This window comes from Salvelinus sp. IW2-2015, linkage group LG35 (genome assembly GCF_002910315.2).
Source record: "Salvelinus sp. IW2-2015 linkage group LG35, ASM291031v2, whole genome shotgun sequence".
In the NCBI taxonomy this organism is placed as follows: Eukaryota; Metazoa; Chordata; class Actinopteri; order Salmoniformes; family Salmonidae; genus Salvelinus; species Salvelinus sp. IW2-2015.
Window position 1 is genome coordinate 21,181,047 of NC_036874.1, and position 17,350 is coordinate 21,198,396.

Genomic DNA, 17,350 nt, shown 5'->3' on the forward strand with positions numbered 1-17,350 from the left:
TCTGAATGACGGCACACTTCCTTCTTACACATTCCACACAATTGCGTTCCGCTAACACGGGACCAGGGAAGGAGAGGCAGGATCCTGGGCCATATGGAGAGGGCCGCGGGGCCCAGTGAATAAATGGGATATCCCCAGCKCATCCCTAGATCCAGTCARGGCGATGAAACAGCAGCATTAATGAAACACCAACACCCCAGCCGACTGCATGCACCACAAGATGGATAGCTATATGTGTGTATATATTTGCAGGTAAGCCAGAGGAGCTGTAGGGAGCCTGCTTATTGACGTGACCCCGGAACCTCCAACCCTACCCTCAGCTCCATTCTCCATCCCCAGCCCSAACCGGTAGCAGCAGGGAAGGCAGACAAGTGCAGCCCTGCTCTGCTAATGCATTCACCAGCCAGCCCTCATCCAAGCAGGCAAAGCACTTAATTACTTAAATTGATCAGTATTAGCTTCAATTAGAGAGGGACACTGGGGGGAAAACAAGGTCCTGATTCCTGCAGACAGATCACAAGCAGAGGCGAAGGCAGAGGTGGCTCGACGAGCCTCCGACACACACACCCTAAGCCCTAAGCAGGGGTGGAWGATAGGCAGGATACTAGATATGCATCCTCGGTGGAGCTGCAGTAGGGAGTAGGGATAGGAGAAGGACCCCCCTCTCCCGTCCCTCTTACAGTGCCTGTGTTTGTGTTTCTAGGGCGCTGGGTGACCTTTGACCTCRGGCTAATGAGWGCGATAACGAGGATTAAAAGGGGGCGACTGGAAGGTGTCTGCGAGGGGGTTTAAACAATTACACTCGGCTGCCAACATGCCTTTTCCTCATGACTCAGGAAATTACAGTCTCTCTCTCCTTTTCTGGCCAGCACAAAAGAAAAAGGCTTATGGAAAAATAATACATTATCCGGGGCCACATTAACTTTGATGTAAATCGCTGGGCAATTATGTTTTAATAGGCCTTTAAGAGAATGAGTAATTGGGGGTGACAGTGGTGAGGTTGATCATGGTTACCCATCTCTCTCCCTCTGTGCCCAGCAGAACAGGCCCTGGSCATTGTGTATCGGTCGAGTGGAAGTGTGTGTATGTGTGTGCGTCCATGCAGGTRTGTATGTATATGGGGTTGGAAGCAACATTATTTTCCAATAGTTCCGTTCCGAATAGAACCCCTGTTTTTTCCTGTGTTCCCACCAGCATTATAAAGTTCTGAACCGGTTTGAAACCATAGAAAATGAACAGTTCACGCAGTTCCTTTTCAGATTTTTTTGTTGTTGTTGAAACAAGTGAAATCAACATCGTTTTTTACATTTAGCTCATTCATTTACTCCGCCAATTAGCATGGATAGAGCAGCTTGATATGGAATGGGTAAGCTGGTTGTTTATATGTTTGATTGGTCAAATAGGAGCGAGATACAACTGAAAGTTCACAAGTGGGGAGAGAGCGAGAGAGAGGGGTGGACATATAGGGGGATTGGCCTGAAGCGTTGAACATCATGACATGACCTGAATTGGAACGTGTTTAGGCTTTTACTAGCATCAGAACTTCACTGAATTACATAATTATAYACTAAATATTAGGAATATATACAAATACGCYTCCGGAATACTAGTTCTGTTTCCATTCCTCTAAAAATTAKGTTATTTTCCGGCTTTCAGTTCTATTCCCTAAATCGGTTCCAACCCCTGGTATGTGCAGTATGTGTTTTTGTTAGTATGTGTGTGTGATTCAATCGTCCCCCTCCCCTGTCTTGCTCTGGAAAGCTGAACGTGAGCCTACACAGYGCCCTCTGACCTCTAACCCCTATCCCTAAACAGTGACCTGTGGAATATCAATGTGTGTGTTGGCCATGCAGGGCTACTGCTGGGTGTAGAGGGATCAGGATCAATGTGAGGAGAGATCACTACAGACAGACCCACCTAGTGGAACACTAACTAATGAGACTGGCCAAGAACACTCACACAGCAGGCCCAGACAGCAGGCAGGACAGAGAGCAGAACAGAGAACAGAGAGCGGGGAGGGAGGGAGGGAAGGAGAGGAGGAATGGAGGTGAGAGGGAATTTAATTGTTTCCTTCAAAGAACAAGCTAGTCTGGTACAGAGGAGTCCCCGAAAATCTCATATGCAGTCTGCATCCATAGTAAACTGTACTAGCACAGTGATGCAGTGGCACACATTTATATTGAGCCAATACACACAAGGCATATCAAATACCATCAAACCTGATCATCTCAAATTGTTCCAAATTGTGATGTAATTGTGTAAATGTTTGCATGATTTCACATTAAAGCTTCACATTTCCTAATTGTCATTATTTTAGATACTCCCCTTCTAWAGAATGTTTTCAGAATCACTTTTATCTCCCACTCACAATTATATCAATGCCGCATGTTTTTCTTTACACTACAGGCAATGGTCAGGCAAACCTAAATATTTCAGGACGTACTGTATCTGTATAATCACCTCAACATAATTCACAACAAAACAAGACCATATGCACATCCGTTCCACTTGGGGACCCACCAGTCACAGAGATGTGAATTCTGATGAGTCATTTATCAAACTGCTCACTTTCATCCATTACTGTCAACACTGTGAAGGCACTTAAAGGACTACTTTACTACAACGCCTGTGAGTATGCAAATTTAGCAGACTATATTTCAGTACTTAAAGACCTCTCCGTGTTTAGCTTTCAACCAAGCTTCTCGTATAATTCTCTTAGGTTTCTGAGGCAGGCAATTTACGCAAACAGCAGGAGTTTCGTTTTAAAATAACCAAGCTAGCAAGAAAATCTGTTTTATTTTGTGGTAAGGTAACCCCCCTAAAAGTGTGTCCAAATGACATGAGTGTCAGTTGTACACAAGCCCCTTGCATCACAGGCCMAGACCAACCCACACACACAATTTAACACTATTCTCAGATTTAATTTAAAGAGACTTGATGCTCAAAGTACCTGTCAATAAATCAACATACAGTATAAGACACAGCTTGAACTTTTTATTCTCATGTTCAAACTGTTAATGGGAGAAAAGTATTGGATGCCATATACTCTACTTACTATTGACATAGTTTATCAGCTTGTCTGCAACATCCTCTTAACATTGTGTGTTCTACTCTGTGAGATCCCTAACAGTGTTTCTGTGGTCTGCATTCTGTCCTCTATCCTAGATATTCCTGGTCTGGTGTCTCCATGGTTCTTCTGTCTATGTGAGGGTCTTTTATAGCCCCCCCCCCCCCACATACACAACACATCCCTTTCCCTCCCTGTCCCCCTCCAGCTGCTCTGTCACCCATGTCGCCAAGGGACAAGGAGAACGTGGGTTTCCCTGGATCAAAAATTTACGAGCAATTAAAGACGGGCGATGTGGAGCATCATCAGCCAGTGCTGCTGCCAGGATGGGTGAAGGGCCGCAGTAAACCACACGCTATATACTTTTATATCTGTTTTCTCTCCAAAGAGGAAGGTTATGGCAAAATTATGTTTTACGGTCCACAGTTCGGCAGGATTGAGACATCTTTTCATGAAACGCTGGCTTGGAGGTCACAGCCCGAGGGAGGAAAGACAGAGAGGAGTGTGCGCGGTGTGCTGTGTTGTGTTTGTATGGAGTGTATGTTTAGTTATAAGATACAAAACGCGGAGGCTTTTAGTGTGTGTGTAAGAGATAGTACCATCCTATGGTCCATTAGTTACTACGTAAGAGTGGACCTGACTACTTTGTTGTTGTTTAAGAGGACACAATTCAAAAGTGCTCCTCTTCACTCAAAGACACGCACGCACGCACACACAACACACACACACACACACACAACACACACACACACACACACACACACACACCACACCAACACCACACACACACACACACAACACCACACACACCACACACACACACACACCACACACACACACAAATGCACGCATTAGTATACAAAGACAATGCACAACACACACACAACAAATGCACGCACACATGTAAACGCACACATAAAAATGCACAAACAAACAAATGCACACACACATAGACACGCAAAGGTACTAACACTAATACACAAAAAATGCACACCAACCTCATGCATCACCACGTTCTCTCTCTATTTCTGTCTCTCACTTTTTCTGGCTGTATGCGAACAGGCCTAGACTCATTTGCATCCTTAATTGCATTGTAATGTACTTTTAATTTGAAAACGGAAGCAATTCATTATTTTGATATGGAACAAAATGCCCGCAAATGTAAACATTCTAATAGTTCTCCCATTTTTCAAAAAGGGGGATTGGAATCTTATCTCATTTTTATACCATTTCGCTGCTCATTCTCCTTGATATTCACTTTGTCTTTACAGGGACGGCACCATTTCTTTGATATTTTCTCTCAATTATTTCCCATCCAATCTTCCACGGTACAATTACAATAGTTTCACCTATTCTATCCAAAGAGATGAAAAGAAATTAAGCCTGTTTGGACGTGCCGTGCTCTGGACTGTATCCTCCCCCAGTGCTGACACACCCAACTTGCTATTTCTGGGTCAGACACTTCAAGTGAAGATACTAACCAGAGATACATTTTYCCACTGTCAACCACATGATCAATAGGTGTCAGTGTTCAAAGGAATACAAAGCTGTATGAGAGGGTGCCAGAGCAGCTTCATTTGTGTGGACCTGGGATTACACTGGCACTGTTCCTCTGTCAACCTGATAAACACATTTCACAATGAAATAGGATGGATGCATGTTATTTTTTTGGCTCTTTTTCTCCAGCTCACTCTCTCTATTTCTTCCCCCTCCCTTCTTCCAATCTCTGCCCCCTTCTCTCTCTGCGCCTCCTTCTGCCTCGCTCACTCTGCGCCTCCTTTTCCGCTTCCTCTCTCCCCCTCTCTCTCTCTCTTTCTCTCTCTTGCTCCAGAGGGGGCAGGCAACTCACTGACATCCCAGCAGGCCTAGCAACAGCCAATAAATTATGAGTGACAAGCCTTTAGACCAATAAAAATGCTGCCATATTTCATGCACAGTAAATCTGATTGCAGATTGCGCTGGCGTGTGGCGGCTGACATGTTTATTGTCGCCATGGCGATGGGAGCTAGGGGGTCGGTCTACGACATCAGTGTTTCTAAAGCTCCTTAGTCTGTATGGAGGTCACACAGATCGAATTCTGGGTATACACTCGTATACACTCACCCCCCTTTCTCCTCTACATCAACCTCCTGTGAAACAACTATTCTATCGCAACCCTAGAAGCCTTGCAGTTGCTCCTATCACAACAGCCATCTGCCCTCAACACAGTACACACAAGTCCCCAATGAAACCTTTGGCCTACCATGTTAAACCGAAACCACAAACTACACAAACACCACACGTACACAACACATACACATCCTTCATGCACAGAAATACTTCTCCCAACACAGCCATAACTCAGCTATAACCCCACCTTAACCCTGTCCAGGCCCAAAGACAATCGTTCCTGAAAAGTGAGCCGATCCTCAGAGAACCAGAGAAGAAAACCCATCCCAGATCCCACTCCCTAACCATTGGACTTCTTTACACCTTGAAACGCGTTGTGAAGACTCATACATTTCCCCTCTTTAATGTGTCGTTTCTGTTGTGTTAACCGTGCTTTTCAACCATCTTTCACATCCTTTACCACCGTAGAACAAAACTGTCCTTGACCTGGAGAATAGCCAGCATCGTCACACTCTCTCGTAATTTCTACTGCAACACAATATCTCCTCTTAGCCTAATCTGAACCTAGGATTTGTTGCATTTTATCACCATCTCCTAACAACTGTACCCATGTTAAATGACCCTAAGCCCATGCACTGCTCTGACGGTCTTTATCCACACAATGAACCATTCGTTGTAATTACTGAGATTCAGCACAACATTGCGATCAGGGCATTACCAGTCCTCTGCCACATCACCTAAATGTATGTATTTCAAAAACAACTGCACTGTGATKAATCATTATAATCTAATTCATCTATTCTTCTCGGAGAAACAGACTGGTTATAATCTGTTTTATTACATATCGCCGAGAGAGAGCGAGAGAGAGAGAAGGATTAAACCAAAAGAAAGAGAGAGAAGGAAGGAGAGAGAGAGAAGGATTAAACCAAAAGAAAGAGAGAGAAGGAAGGAGAGAGAGAGAGAGAGAGAGAGAAAGAAATACGGTATAAAGACGGAGACAAAAAAGACAGATAAAAAAGAAGAGGAGAAAGTGACTGATGAAGATGCAGTGAGAGAGGGAGAGTGATAAGGAGACGGGGGAGAAGGGGGAGAGAGAGTGCGGGAGAGGGAGAGAAAATACATTACAACTCTGAGACTGATTACTGCGATGCCGTTGCTCGACTGACATTGTAAAGGCGTTGTAAACGCGATGTAAAAGCATTTATACGACGTGTGGAGGAGCCTGGCGCTTAAAGCATCTCTCACTCTGATTCTCGCCTCGTACATTAGGAGAGAGTGCTTCCATTTTCCTGAGCCCTGCTCGGTGCAGTAAATCAGAGCATCGATACACGCTCAGACACTCGTCAGACACATGCATGGTGACACTAACAATGCTACTTCTCCCCTGCCAAAATAATTTATTCCCAAGTCGTAAAAGAGTGTCTGTTTTACAATGTGGGTGTAATATCAGTAGTATGGTGTAGTGTCTGAGGTGTATGTATGCTGTCGGAAGTGTAAATCAAATCAAATGTTATTAGTCACATACGCCGAATACAACAGGTGTAGACCTTACAGTGAAATGCTTACATACGAGCGCCTAACCAACAATGCAGTTAAAAAAAAGAAATACGGATAAGAATAAGAAATAAAAGTAAAAAGTAATTAAAGAGCAGCAGTAAAATAACAATAGCGAGACTATATACAGGGGGGTACCGGTAGAGAGTCAATGTGCAGGGGGCACCGGTTAGTTGAGGTAATATGTACATGTAGGTAGAGTTATTAAAGTGACTATGCATAGATGATAACAACAGAGAGTAGCAGTGATTTAAAAAGGGGGGGGGGGCATGCAAATAGTCTGGGTAGCCATTTGACTAGATGTTCAGAAGTCTTATGGCTTGGGGGTAGAAGCTGTTTAGAAGCCTCTTGGACCTAGACTTGGCACTCTGGTACCGCTTGCCGTGCGGTAGCAAAGAGAACAGTCTATGACTTGGGTGGCTAGAGTCTTTCACAATTTTTAGGGCCTTCCTCTGACACCACCTGGTATAGAGGTCCTGGATGGCAGCAAGCTGGGCCCCAGTGATGTACTCGGCCGTTCGCACTACCCTCTGTAGTGCCTTGCGGTCGGAGGGCCGAGCAGTTGCCGTACCAGGCAGTGATGCAACCAGTCAGGATGGTGGTGCAGCTGTAGAACCTTTTGGGGATCTGAGGACCCATRTCAAATATTTTCAGTCTCCTGAATAGGTTTTTTCGTGCCCTCTTCACGACTGTCTTGGTGTGCTCGGACCATTCTAGTTTGTTGGTGATGTGGACACCAAGGAACTTGAAGCTCTCAACCTGCTCCACTGCAGCCTCGTCGATGAGAATAGGGGCGTGCTCGGTCCTCTTTTTCCTGTAGTACACAATCATCTCCTTTGTCTTGATCACGATGAGGGAGAGGTTGTTGTCCTGGCACCCCACTGCCAGTTCTCTGACCTCCTCCCTATAGGCCGTCTCATCGTTGTCGGTGATCAGGCCTACCACTGTTGTGTCATCGACAAACTTAATGATGGTGTTGGAGTCGTGCCTGGCCATGCAGTCATGAGTGAACAGGGAGTACAGGAGGAGACTGAGCACGCACCCCTGAGGGGTCCCAGTGTTGAGAATCAGCGTGGCGGATGTGTTGTTACCTACCCTTACCACCTGGGGGCGGCCCGTCAAGAAGTCCAGGATCCAGCTGCAGATGGAGGTGTTTAGTCCCAGGGTCCTTAGCTTATTGATGAGCTTAGAGGGTGCTATGGTGTTGAACGATAAGCTGTAGTCAATTAATATAATTCTCACATAGGTGTTCCTTTTGTCCAGCTGGGAAAGGGCAGTGTGGAGTGCAGTAGAGATCGCATCATCTGTGGATTTGTTGGAGCGGTATGCAAATTGGAGTGGGTCTAGGGTTTCTGGGATAATGGTGTTGATGTGAGACATAACCAGCCTTTCGAAGCACTTCATGGCTACAGACGTGAGTGCTACGGGTTGGTAGTCGTTTAGGCAGGTTATCCTTTCTAGGACACACGTTCCGCTAGCGGAACCCCTCGACAACATTCCGCTGAAAAGGCAGCGCGGGAAATTMAAAAATATTTTTTAGCAAATGAAAGATAAACATCTTGTTAATCTACCCATCGTGTCCGATTTAAAAAATGCTTTACAGCGAAAACACAACATATGATTATGTTAGATCACCGCCAAGTCCAAAAAACACACAGCCATTTTCCCAGCCAAAGATAGGAGTCACAAAAAGCAGAAATAGAGATAAAATGAATCRCTAACCTTTGATGATCTTCATCAGATGACACTCATAGGACATCATGTTACACAATACATGTATGTTTTGTTCGATAATGTGCATATTTATATCCAAAAATCTCAGTTTACATTGGCGCCATGTTCAGAAATGCCTCCAAAATATCTTGAGAAATTGCAGAGAGCCACATCAAATAACAGAAATACTCATCATAAACTTTGATGAAAGATACATGTTTTACATAGAATTAAAGATAAACTTGTTCTTAATGCAACCGCTGTGTCAGATTTCAAAAAAACTTTACGGAAAAAACAAACCATGCAATAATCTGAGACGGCGCTCAGATAGAAACAACATTTCTCCGCCAGAAATACGAAATTACATCATAAATATTCCCTTACCTTTGATGATCTTCATCAGAATGCACTCCCAGGAATCCTAGTTCCACAATAAATTGTTGTTTTGTTCGATAATGTCCTTTATTTATGTCCAAGTAGCTACTTTTGTTAGCACGTTTAGTACACATCCAAACGCAGGTCCAGGCGAACTTCAGGCGAAAACTTCAAAACGTTATATTACAGGTCGAATAAACTTGTCAAACTAAGTATAGAATCAATCTGTAGGATGTTGTTATCATAAATATTCAATAACGTTCCAACCGAATCATTTCTTTGTGTCTATAGAAGTAATTGAACGCAAGTCGATATCATGTGGAATGCTCGTGACCAGGACCTGGCTCTCTGCCAGACCACTGACTCAAACAGCTCCCATCCTGCTCAACATCACAGTAGAGGCTTCTTTCAACGTTCTACAGGCTGTTGACATCTAGTGGAAGGCGTAGGAAGTGCAAACAGATGCATATCCCACTGGGATTTCAATAGGCGATGAGTTGAAAATCGACCAGCCTCAGAATTCCCACTTCCTGTTTGTATTTTTTCTCAGGTTTTTGCCTGCCATATGAGTTCTRTTATACTCACAGATATCATTCAAATAGTATTAAKAATATGCATATATTAGCATCTGGGACAGAGTAGGAGGCAGTTCACTCTGGGCACGCTATTCATCCAAAGTRAAAATGCTGCCCCCTATCMCTAAAAAGTTATCTWAGTGTTCTTGGGCACAGGGACCATGGTGGTCTGCTTGAAACATGTTGGTATTACAGACTCGGACAGGGAGAGGTTGAAAATGTCAGTGAAGACACTTGCCAGTTGGTCAGCGCATGCTCGCAGTACACGTCCTGGTAAACCGTCTGGCCCCGCGGCCTTGTGAATATTGACCTGTTTAAAGATCTTACTCACATCGGCTGCGGAGAGCGTGATCACATAGTTTTCCAGAACAGCTGGTGTGTTGTGGAGGTTACACGTGTTGTCTGTGGGACTGTTTGGCTGTAGTATGCGTGTTTTTCATAGGTGTGTGGTGTCCGTATCAWGTCCCTAGTTTGTATGTGAGTGTGTTTCTGTATGTCAGTGCATGAGTCTATGTGTCCTGTACATGATATGTCAATGGCTGCAGTATGTGCGTTGTTTGTAGGCTACGTGTTGCAAAAGTAACATGTTACATAATCGGATTACTTTTATGAGTAACCGAGTAAAGTAGCATTCTTTTTTCAAATTGGGTAATATTATTACAGTTACTTTGTCTACTAATGCTAACTTTACTTTCAGAATCATATCTCTACCGGGCGCGTTTTCATGATCTGATCTCGACTTMATTTAGATCTCGAGCGAGCGGGGAAAAAAGCTGTTTGGAGAAATGTCATGACAGCTAYCTCCATAAAACATGTATAGAGGGTAAACCTTTGATCTTTGCCATTAATTGCTTCTGTGGTAGTGTCAAGTGTGTCATCTATACGTCTCCATGGGTCCGTGTACGTGTGGTCTATAACCAGAACTGGCGGCTCGAGAGAAAGATTTTGAATGAAAAGATAATAAATCGGTACAGATCTTTGGCTTACAGTATATATGGCTAATTAAGCAGCACTTGAGTAGCACCCGAAAGCAGTGCCACAAATGAAAGGAGATACTAGTGATCAAATCTGAGTTAGTAAGTAGCTCGCCTTACTCCCCCCGATAGTCAAACAGACCCCAGGGGTACGCCAAATAAAAATGTGATTCACATTTAAAAATATATATATATTTTTTAACTTTTTATTTTCTTCACATTTTCAAACAGTCCATTTGTATTTTCCAACGGGGCTATACATTTGAGTGATTTTTTTTCTCTCTCGCCTGAGTAGCCTCGTTTCACTGCCAAAAATAAAATGAAACCATCTAGTGTTCAGCGAAATAACAACACAATGTCAAATACAGGTAGTCATGGCAAGGAGTCATGACAGGGAGACATAGTGGAGTGGTAAACGCGTGTGCAAGCAGTTGCTCCCGACGCCACTTGGGTACACTGCAGCCTCCAYCGCGAGGCTCTTGCTGCCAAGGGAATGCCTGACAGCTTGAAAGACGTTTTGGACACGACAGTGAAAATGGTTAACTTTGTTAAAACAAGGCCCCTGAACTCTTGTGTATTTTCTGCACTATGCAATGATATTGGCTGCGACCATGTAACGCTTTTACAACATACAGAAGTGCGCTGATTATCAAGGGGCAAAGTATTGACACGTTTTTTTTAAATTGAGAGACGAGCTTAAAGTTTTCTTTACTGACCACAATTTTCACTTGTCTGACCGCTTGCATGATGATGAGTTTCTCACACGACTGGCGTATCTGGGTGACGTTTTTTCTCGCCTGAATGATCTGAATCTGGGATTACAGGGACTCTCCGCAACTATATTCAATGTGCGGGACAAAATTGAGGCTATGATTAAGAAGTTGGAGCTCTTCTCTGTCTGCATTAACAAAGACAACACACAGGTCTTTCCATCATTGTATGATTTTTTGTGTGCAAATGAACTCAAGCTTACCGACAATGTCAAATGTGATGTAGCGAAGCACCTGAGTGAGTTGGGTGTGCAATTACGCATGTACTTTCCCGAAACGGATGACACAAAGAACTGGATTCGTTATCCCTTTCATGCCCTGCCTCCAGTCCACTTACGGATATCTGAACAAGAGAGCCTCATCGAAATTGCAACAAGCGGTTCTGTGAAAATTGAATTTAATCAAAAGCCACTGACAGATTTCTAGAATGGGCTGCGCTCGAGTTTCTTGACTTAGCAAATCGCTCTGTTAAGACACTGATGCCCTTTGCAACCATCGTACCTATGCGAGAGTGGATTCTTGGCCCTCACTAACATGAAAACTAAATACAGGCACAGACTATGTGTGGAAAATGATTTAAGACTCTCTCCAATACAACCCAACATTGCAGAGTGATGTGCTCAGAGTTTCAAGCACACCCTTCTCATTAACCTGTGGTGAGTTATTCACCATTTTCAATGAACAAATAAGGTTTCATGTGTAAGATGGATAAAGAAAGAGCAAAATTATGGATTATTATTATATTATTATTTGTGCCCTGTTCCTTTAAGAGCTCTTTGTCACTTCCCACGAGCCGGGTTGTGACAAAAACTCACACTCATTCTTATGTTTAATAAATGTATAGTGTGTGTGTGGCAGGCTTACAATGATGGCAAAAAAACAAYATTTGAGAGTGCGCTGACCMTGGTGCTAGAGGGGGTACTCAGCTGGAGGTTGAATGTTTGAAGGGGTACGGGACTATAAAAGGTTTGGGAACCACACATGATGTGTGTGGTGTGTTTACACTGTGTCTGTAACTAGTACCTATCATGGATGTGGTACCCTGCTCCGTTGACACTCCATCCTGGCTCTTTGGGGTCGGGGACCTTGGCCGTCATGGCGATCAGATGCTGCATATCCCTCCATGTCAAGTCAGGACTGGGAAGATAAAGACGAATATCATCAAATACATGAATGTACAATATGTGTATTGTACACTCCATCAAACCACAGCATTCATTCCTTTATGATACTCCTGATACTCCCTTATGAAGAAATCTAGAAGGAGTTGAACATGTGAGACATACACAGAAACACATGTAGGCTATACACGATTTGGTATGAAACACGTGTATATTTTGCTTAGCAGAGAAAGTGGACACACATGAAGATGTGCACATGATTTGGGCCTGCCATTGTGCCCATTACTGCACATCTTCTACAAGTGAAATCATCTGTTTAAGTCATTTCAAGCTTAATAACATTGGCGAAAAACTACGAATTCAACAAAGTATATTGGAGACGTAACAAAGGGGCTGGCGGAAAGAATGAACGTAGGAGACTTTTAATCTCGAGCAGAGTATTCTAATACAGCCGACTCAAGTGTCATGTCAAGCAATATACTAATGGAATCCAATTAAGACCTTTAAACTGCACAGAGAGCTAGAGGATATTAGCTCCGTTTTCTCTAACAAAAGACCAAAGGGTCGTCAAGGAGAGCCTTTTCAGGATATAAAAAAGCATAAAGGAAATTGGGTTTTCTCCCTTTATCCACTCATTATTGCTGGCTAAGAAAATAGACTTGAATGGAACTTAAAAACTGCGTTGACCACCCATTTCTAACATTAACTTCTCGGACTAAGTAGCACCGGGATCGGCTTCGACAGCCAAAGAGAAGCTGTCATGWCTGCTACGCAAAGGCACAACAAAGTTGATTAAAGGTGGTTAATATGGTTGTGGTGTACACAACCGTTGGTGTCCTTTACATAACAGGATCTGCATGTGCATGTAGCTAAACTGTACTATATTCAACAACAATGTCCCAGTGTTTCGCTTTCAAAATAGTGGCTTTTAAACAAATCCCATTTAGACAATAAGCATGTGTTTAAATTGTGGAATGAGGATCTACCTGCTCAGTACAACTTGTGATTTTACATGTACATTTATGTCATTTAGCAAACACTCTTATCCAGAGCAACAGACACACAGTACAGTCACATGACAATCCCAAGGCCATGGTTAAGACAAGAACATCCGTAATGCAACACCCATCTCTATGGGTAGGAAATATCAGACACAGTCCAGCCAAACCATTCCAATCACATATAGGGGGGGAAAATGCTTTCAAAATGATTTCCATTACAATAGAAAACAAAACAAACAAAAAAACTGGCAACCAGCAAGTGCAACCGGCGAGTGCTACAGTACACCATAAGAGTAATACCACTAATAATAGAAAAGATCCAAAATAAAACAAAAGGAGAGCACAGCACGCTCAATTATTTGAAGCTTTGATTTCAAAGGGCTCCAGAGTGGGGAGCCGGGCTTTGTACTTTTGAACTGTTGCTCACAGTGTGTGTATGTGTGCGTATGTGCCGTATTAAATATAGGCAGTGCTGTGGCGTGATTCGGTTAGCGTGCACCCCCCCACGCCCCCTCCACCTCCCCTCCTCCATCCCCCACCCCTCCGGTGAAATCAGAGAAGCCCCCCCGGCCCCGGCTGGTTTGCATAAAGCAAACGAAATTAAATTTGCTTTGCTAAATCAAAGCTTGTATGGTATTCCAAGCTGCTCTCTCTGGGACAAATTACTTCAAACGGCCTCCTTTTGTATCATAACAGAATAAGAAAATCAGCCCAATCAGCGCCTCTCCAAAACCCTCGACTCAGGAATTAATTATTGAACCCTGGCGTGGGTTTCGCTGTCTCTTAGCACACAGTGACACAGATCTATTTATTTGGAAAATAGCATTTTGCTCTTAAAAACACACTATTGGCAGGGAACCTGATTTAATGTATCTGTATATTTGTGGGTGTGTTCTTCCTCTTGCTCCATCTTTCATTCTCTCCCTCTTTCTTTCTCCTGCTCTCTCTCTCTCTCTCGTTCTCTCTTTCTCTCTGTTTTGGCACCACATCCCTGTTTCCCCCCTACAGGCATGCGCAGGGTTTGGGCCACAGCAGAAACAACCTCAGAAAGCTCAGAAAACCTCCTGGCATTTTACCCAGGACAGCCAGAGACAGAACTACTAAATATGCCCCAAAACCCCCCATAGMACCCACCCTCTGTCCACTTGCCAAGCCCCACAAACCCTCCCAAACCCTGGGCAGACGTCTGAGTGAGTGAACACACAACCGTTGACAAATCCCCAGTTAATAGGATCACTCCTCATTGACTGCTCTGATGCGTTTGATGTAATCTATTAGCTGTATGATAGTCAGTGTGCTGGGCAGATCAATAACCATGGACTTCTTATTACTCCACTGTGTACTGTTACTCCTCTTTACTGCTGCTGGTTAGGAATAGCATGCATGTTTAACGGTGTAGGGTGTGAGTGAGTGTGTGTGTGTGCACAGAGAGAGAACTGTTGATCACGCTGTAGTGTGGTTTTTTTCAACTTTAATTTTGAGTGTGACCCAATCAGACTCCATGGGTTGATAAATACATCTTGTGGGATAAGTGTGATGGGCTTGTTATTTCAGGAGGGTATGATGTTAGAGATGGCAACTCCACATGGTATTTGATATTCATCTTAGGAAGCAAACATATCTTCAGCTAGGGTAACATCTGCATTAGGATCTTCTGCAGAAGCACATCGGCCTTATTGGAACAAGAGAGAGAGAGAGAGAGTGTAGGAAAGAGAAGAAGGAGAGAGAGAGAGAGAGAGAAAGGAGAGAGAGAGAAAGAGAGAGAGAGAGACGACGCGGGAGGACTACATATCAGAGTCCACTTACACCACACGACACACAAAGTCTGAAACACACCCCCACACTCATTAACTCACAAATCAGTACCGCGCTGGTTGTATTTTAAAGGAGATCAGCAGGCAATGGTGTTATTGGACGAGGCTAATTGATAAAACCATTTAAGCACATTGTGCAGTAACAAGATTAGGCGAGAACCTAGTCTGCGCACAGTCACTCCAAATGGGCTCACTTAGGCTTAAAGTAAGCGCATATAAAGATTATGGCCAAAGGGAGAGTTCCTATGACTCTGGCTCCATTTCCTGGCGAGGATTAATAGGGACAAAATGAAGACAGAGCAGCGGAGAGAGAGCAGAGATTTACGAAGATCCTGTCTTTTAGTAGTGTTTCTCGAGGTTGTGGGTGAAGATCCAGGGCACCGTTGCATTTGAAGGCCCTGATAATACGCAAACACACATAATACCCCCAAGATATCACCGTTTTTGTCCTCAGCGGAGTGTTTTGAAGTTGGAGCCGAATTAGAGGGTGGAATCCTGTTCCTATGTGCTGTCGCCCCTAGCTGATTACATACATTGCCACGCAACGCACCCATCAGAGCACCTGCTATCCGCTCCAGTGGCTCAGACAGATGCAACAGATGAAGACGGACAAACGCAGAGCAGGAAGAGGAGCGAAAACAGAAGTGGGCATAGGGGAGAGAGAAAAAAAAGAAACAGGGCTGGAACAGACGAGGAAGGGAGAGAAAGAAAGAGAGGGGTGAAAAGGGGGGAGGTGGAGAGAGCAGAGAGGCGAGAGAGCGCGAGAGTGAGAGAGGCGCGGAGAGAGAGAGGGAGAGAGAGAGAGAGAGAGAGCGGCGAGAGAGGGAGAGAAGAGTCAGAGAGAGGAGGGAGAGAACTGTCAGTTCACTGAGATTGGAGCAAATTAAAAGATCATTTTTTGTTTTGCGCTCAATGTTGTTTTGAATACGGGGCCTTTCCCAGAGCGGGGTGGCTGACCCCTAAGCTGAGCACTGGCCACCGGGGTTAATGAGGAACAATCTCTCACACAACATCTCCATTAATAACGAACAAGAAGGTCACAACAAATCACACTCACAACAACAGAGTGACAGGACATGTTTAGTCTCGTCACTGGCCAGGCCATTCAACTGTACATAGGAACCTGGTTCTTCAGCTGACTTGTCTGGTTAATCAGTTGTATAAATACATAATGTAAGGCGTAGAGCGTGGGGTTGCCATTGGGATGGGAGACTAGAGCGGTACATGACGACTCTATGAGGTGCCGGGAGCAGGTAAATTTAGAGGGAGGACTAAAGGTGGCTGAAGATGGAGGGAATGAACAAGGTTGAGCCAGAATCAGTGAAGAGCCAAAGTAGCCAAAAATGAGTGTTGAGAATTTTTGAGAAATGTGAAAGATTTAAATAGACGTACAGAATATTAAAAAGCTGTAAACTGATGAAAAGATGGGATGCAAATAGGCTGATATTTACGTAGAGGGACTAAAGTAAAACGGAAAGAGATTTGGAGTCAACACGTTGACGCAGGGGAAGAGTTGGAGAGTAAACAGAGAATAATTATTTAATTGCAACAGTGTGTGGTGTTTTTTTGTACTCTGCTGGTGAGTTGTGGGTGTTATGACAGTACTAATGTGTGTGTTTGTTGTGTCGTGTCTGTGTGTGTGTGTGTGTGTGAGTGCATGTCTCTTCAGCTCCATTAAGACGTGCAGGGGAATATCAGGCTGGGGATGTGATATAATAGGATAGGCTGTGTGGTGCAGGTCATACAGCCTTAACCAGTAATGTCTGGGAGCACTCGCCCAGGGACCTCCGGTCCATTTTACGCAAGGGCGAGACTGGACCGCGTGGCAGTGACAGGGGGAGCGGTAAGCCCTGCCCTGGGCTCAATCAATAACACATGAGGAACGGCAGCAGGCAGACCCACGTACGCTGACGCAAAGTTACAGAGCTACAATCAACGACTAGGGCCCAAAGTCACATACAACGCAGGTGCAGAAAGAAAGAAAGAAGAAAGAAAGAAAAGAAAGAAAAAGAAAGAAAGAAAGAAAGAAAGAAAGAAAGAAGAGAGAGAGAGAGGAGAGAGAGAGAGAGAGAGAGAGGAGAGATGAGGAGAGAGAGAAGAGGAGAGAAGAGAGAGAATTGAGGAGCACTGAAGGAGAGCAGAAGAAGAGAGAGAGAGAGGAGAGAGAGAGAGATGAGTAGAGAGATGAGAGAGAGAGAGAGATGAGAGAGAGAGGTAAGAGAGAGATGACGAGAGAGAGAGAGAGAGAGAGAGAGAGCGAGAGGGGTGCTGTGTCTG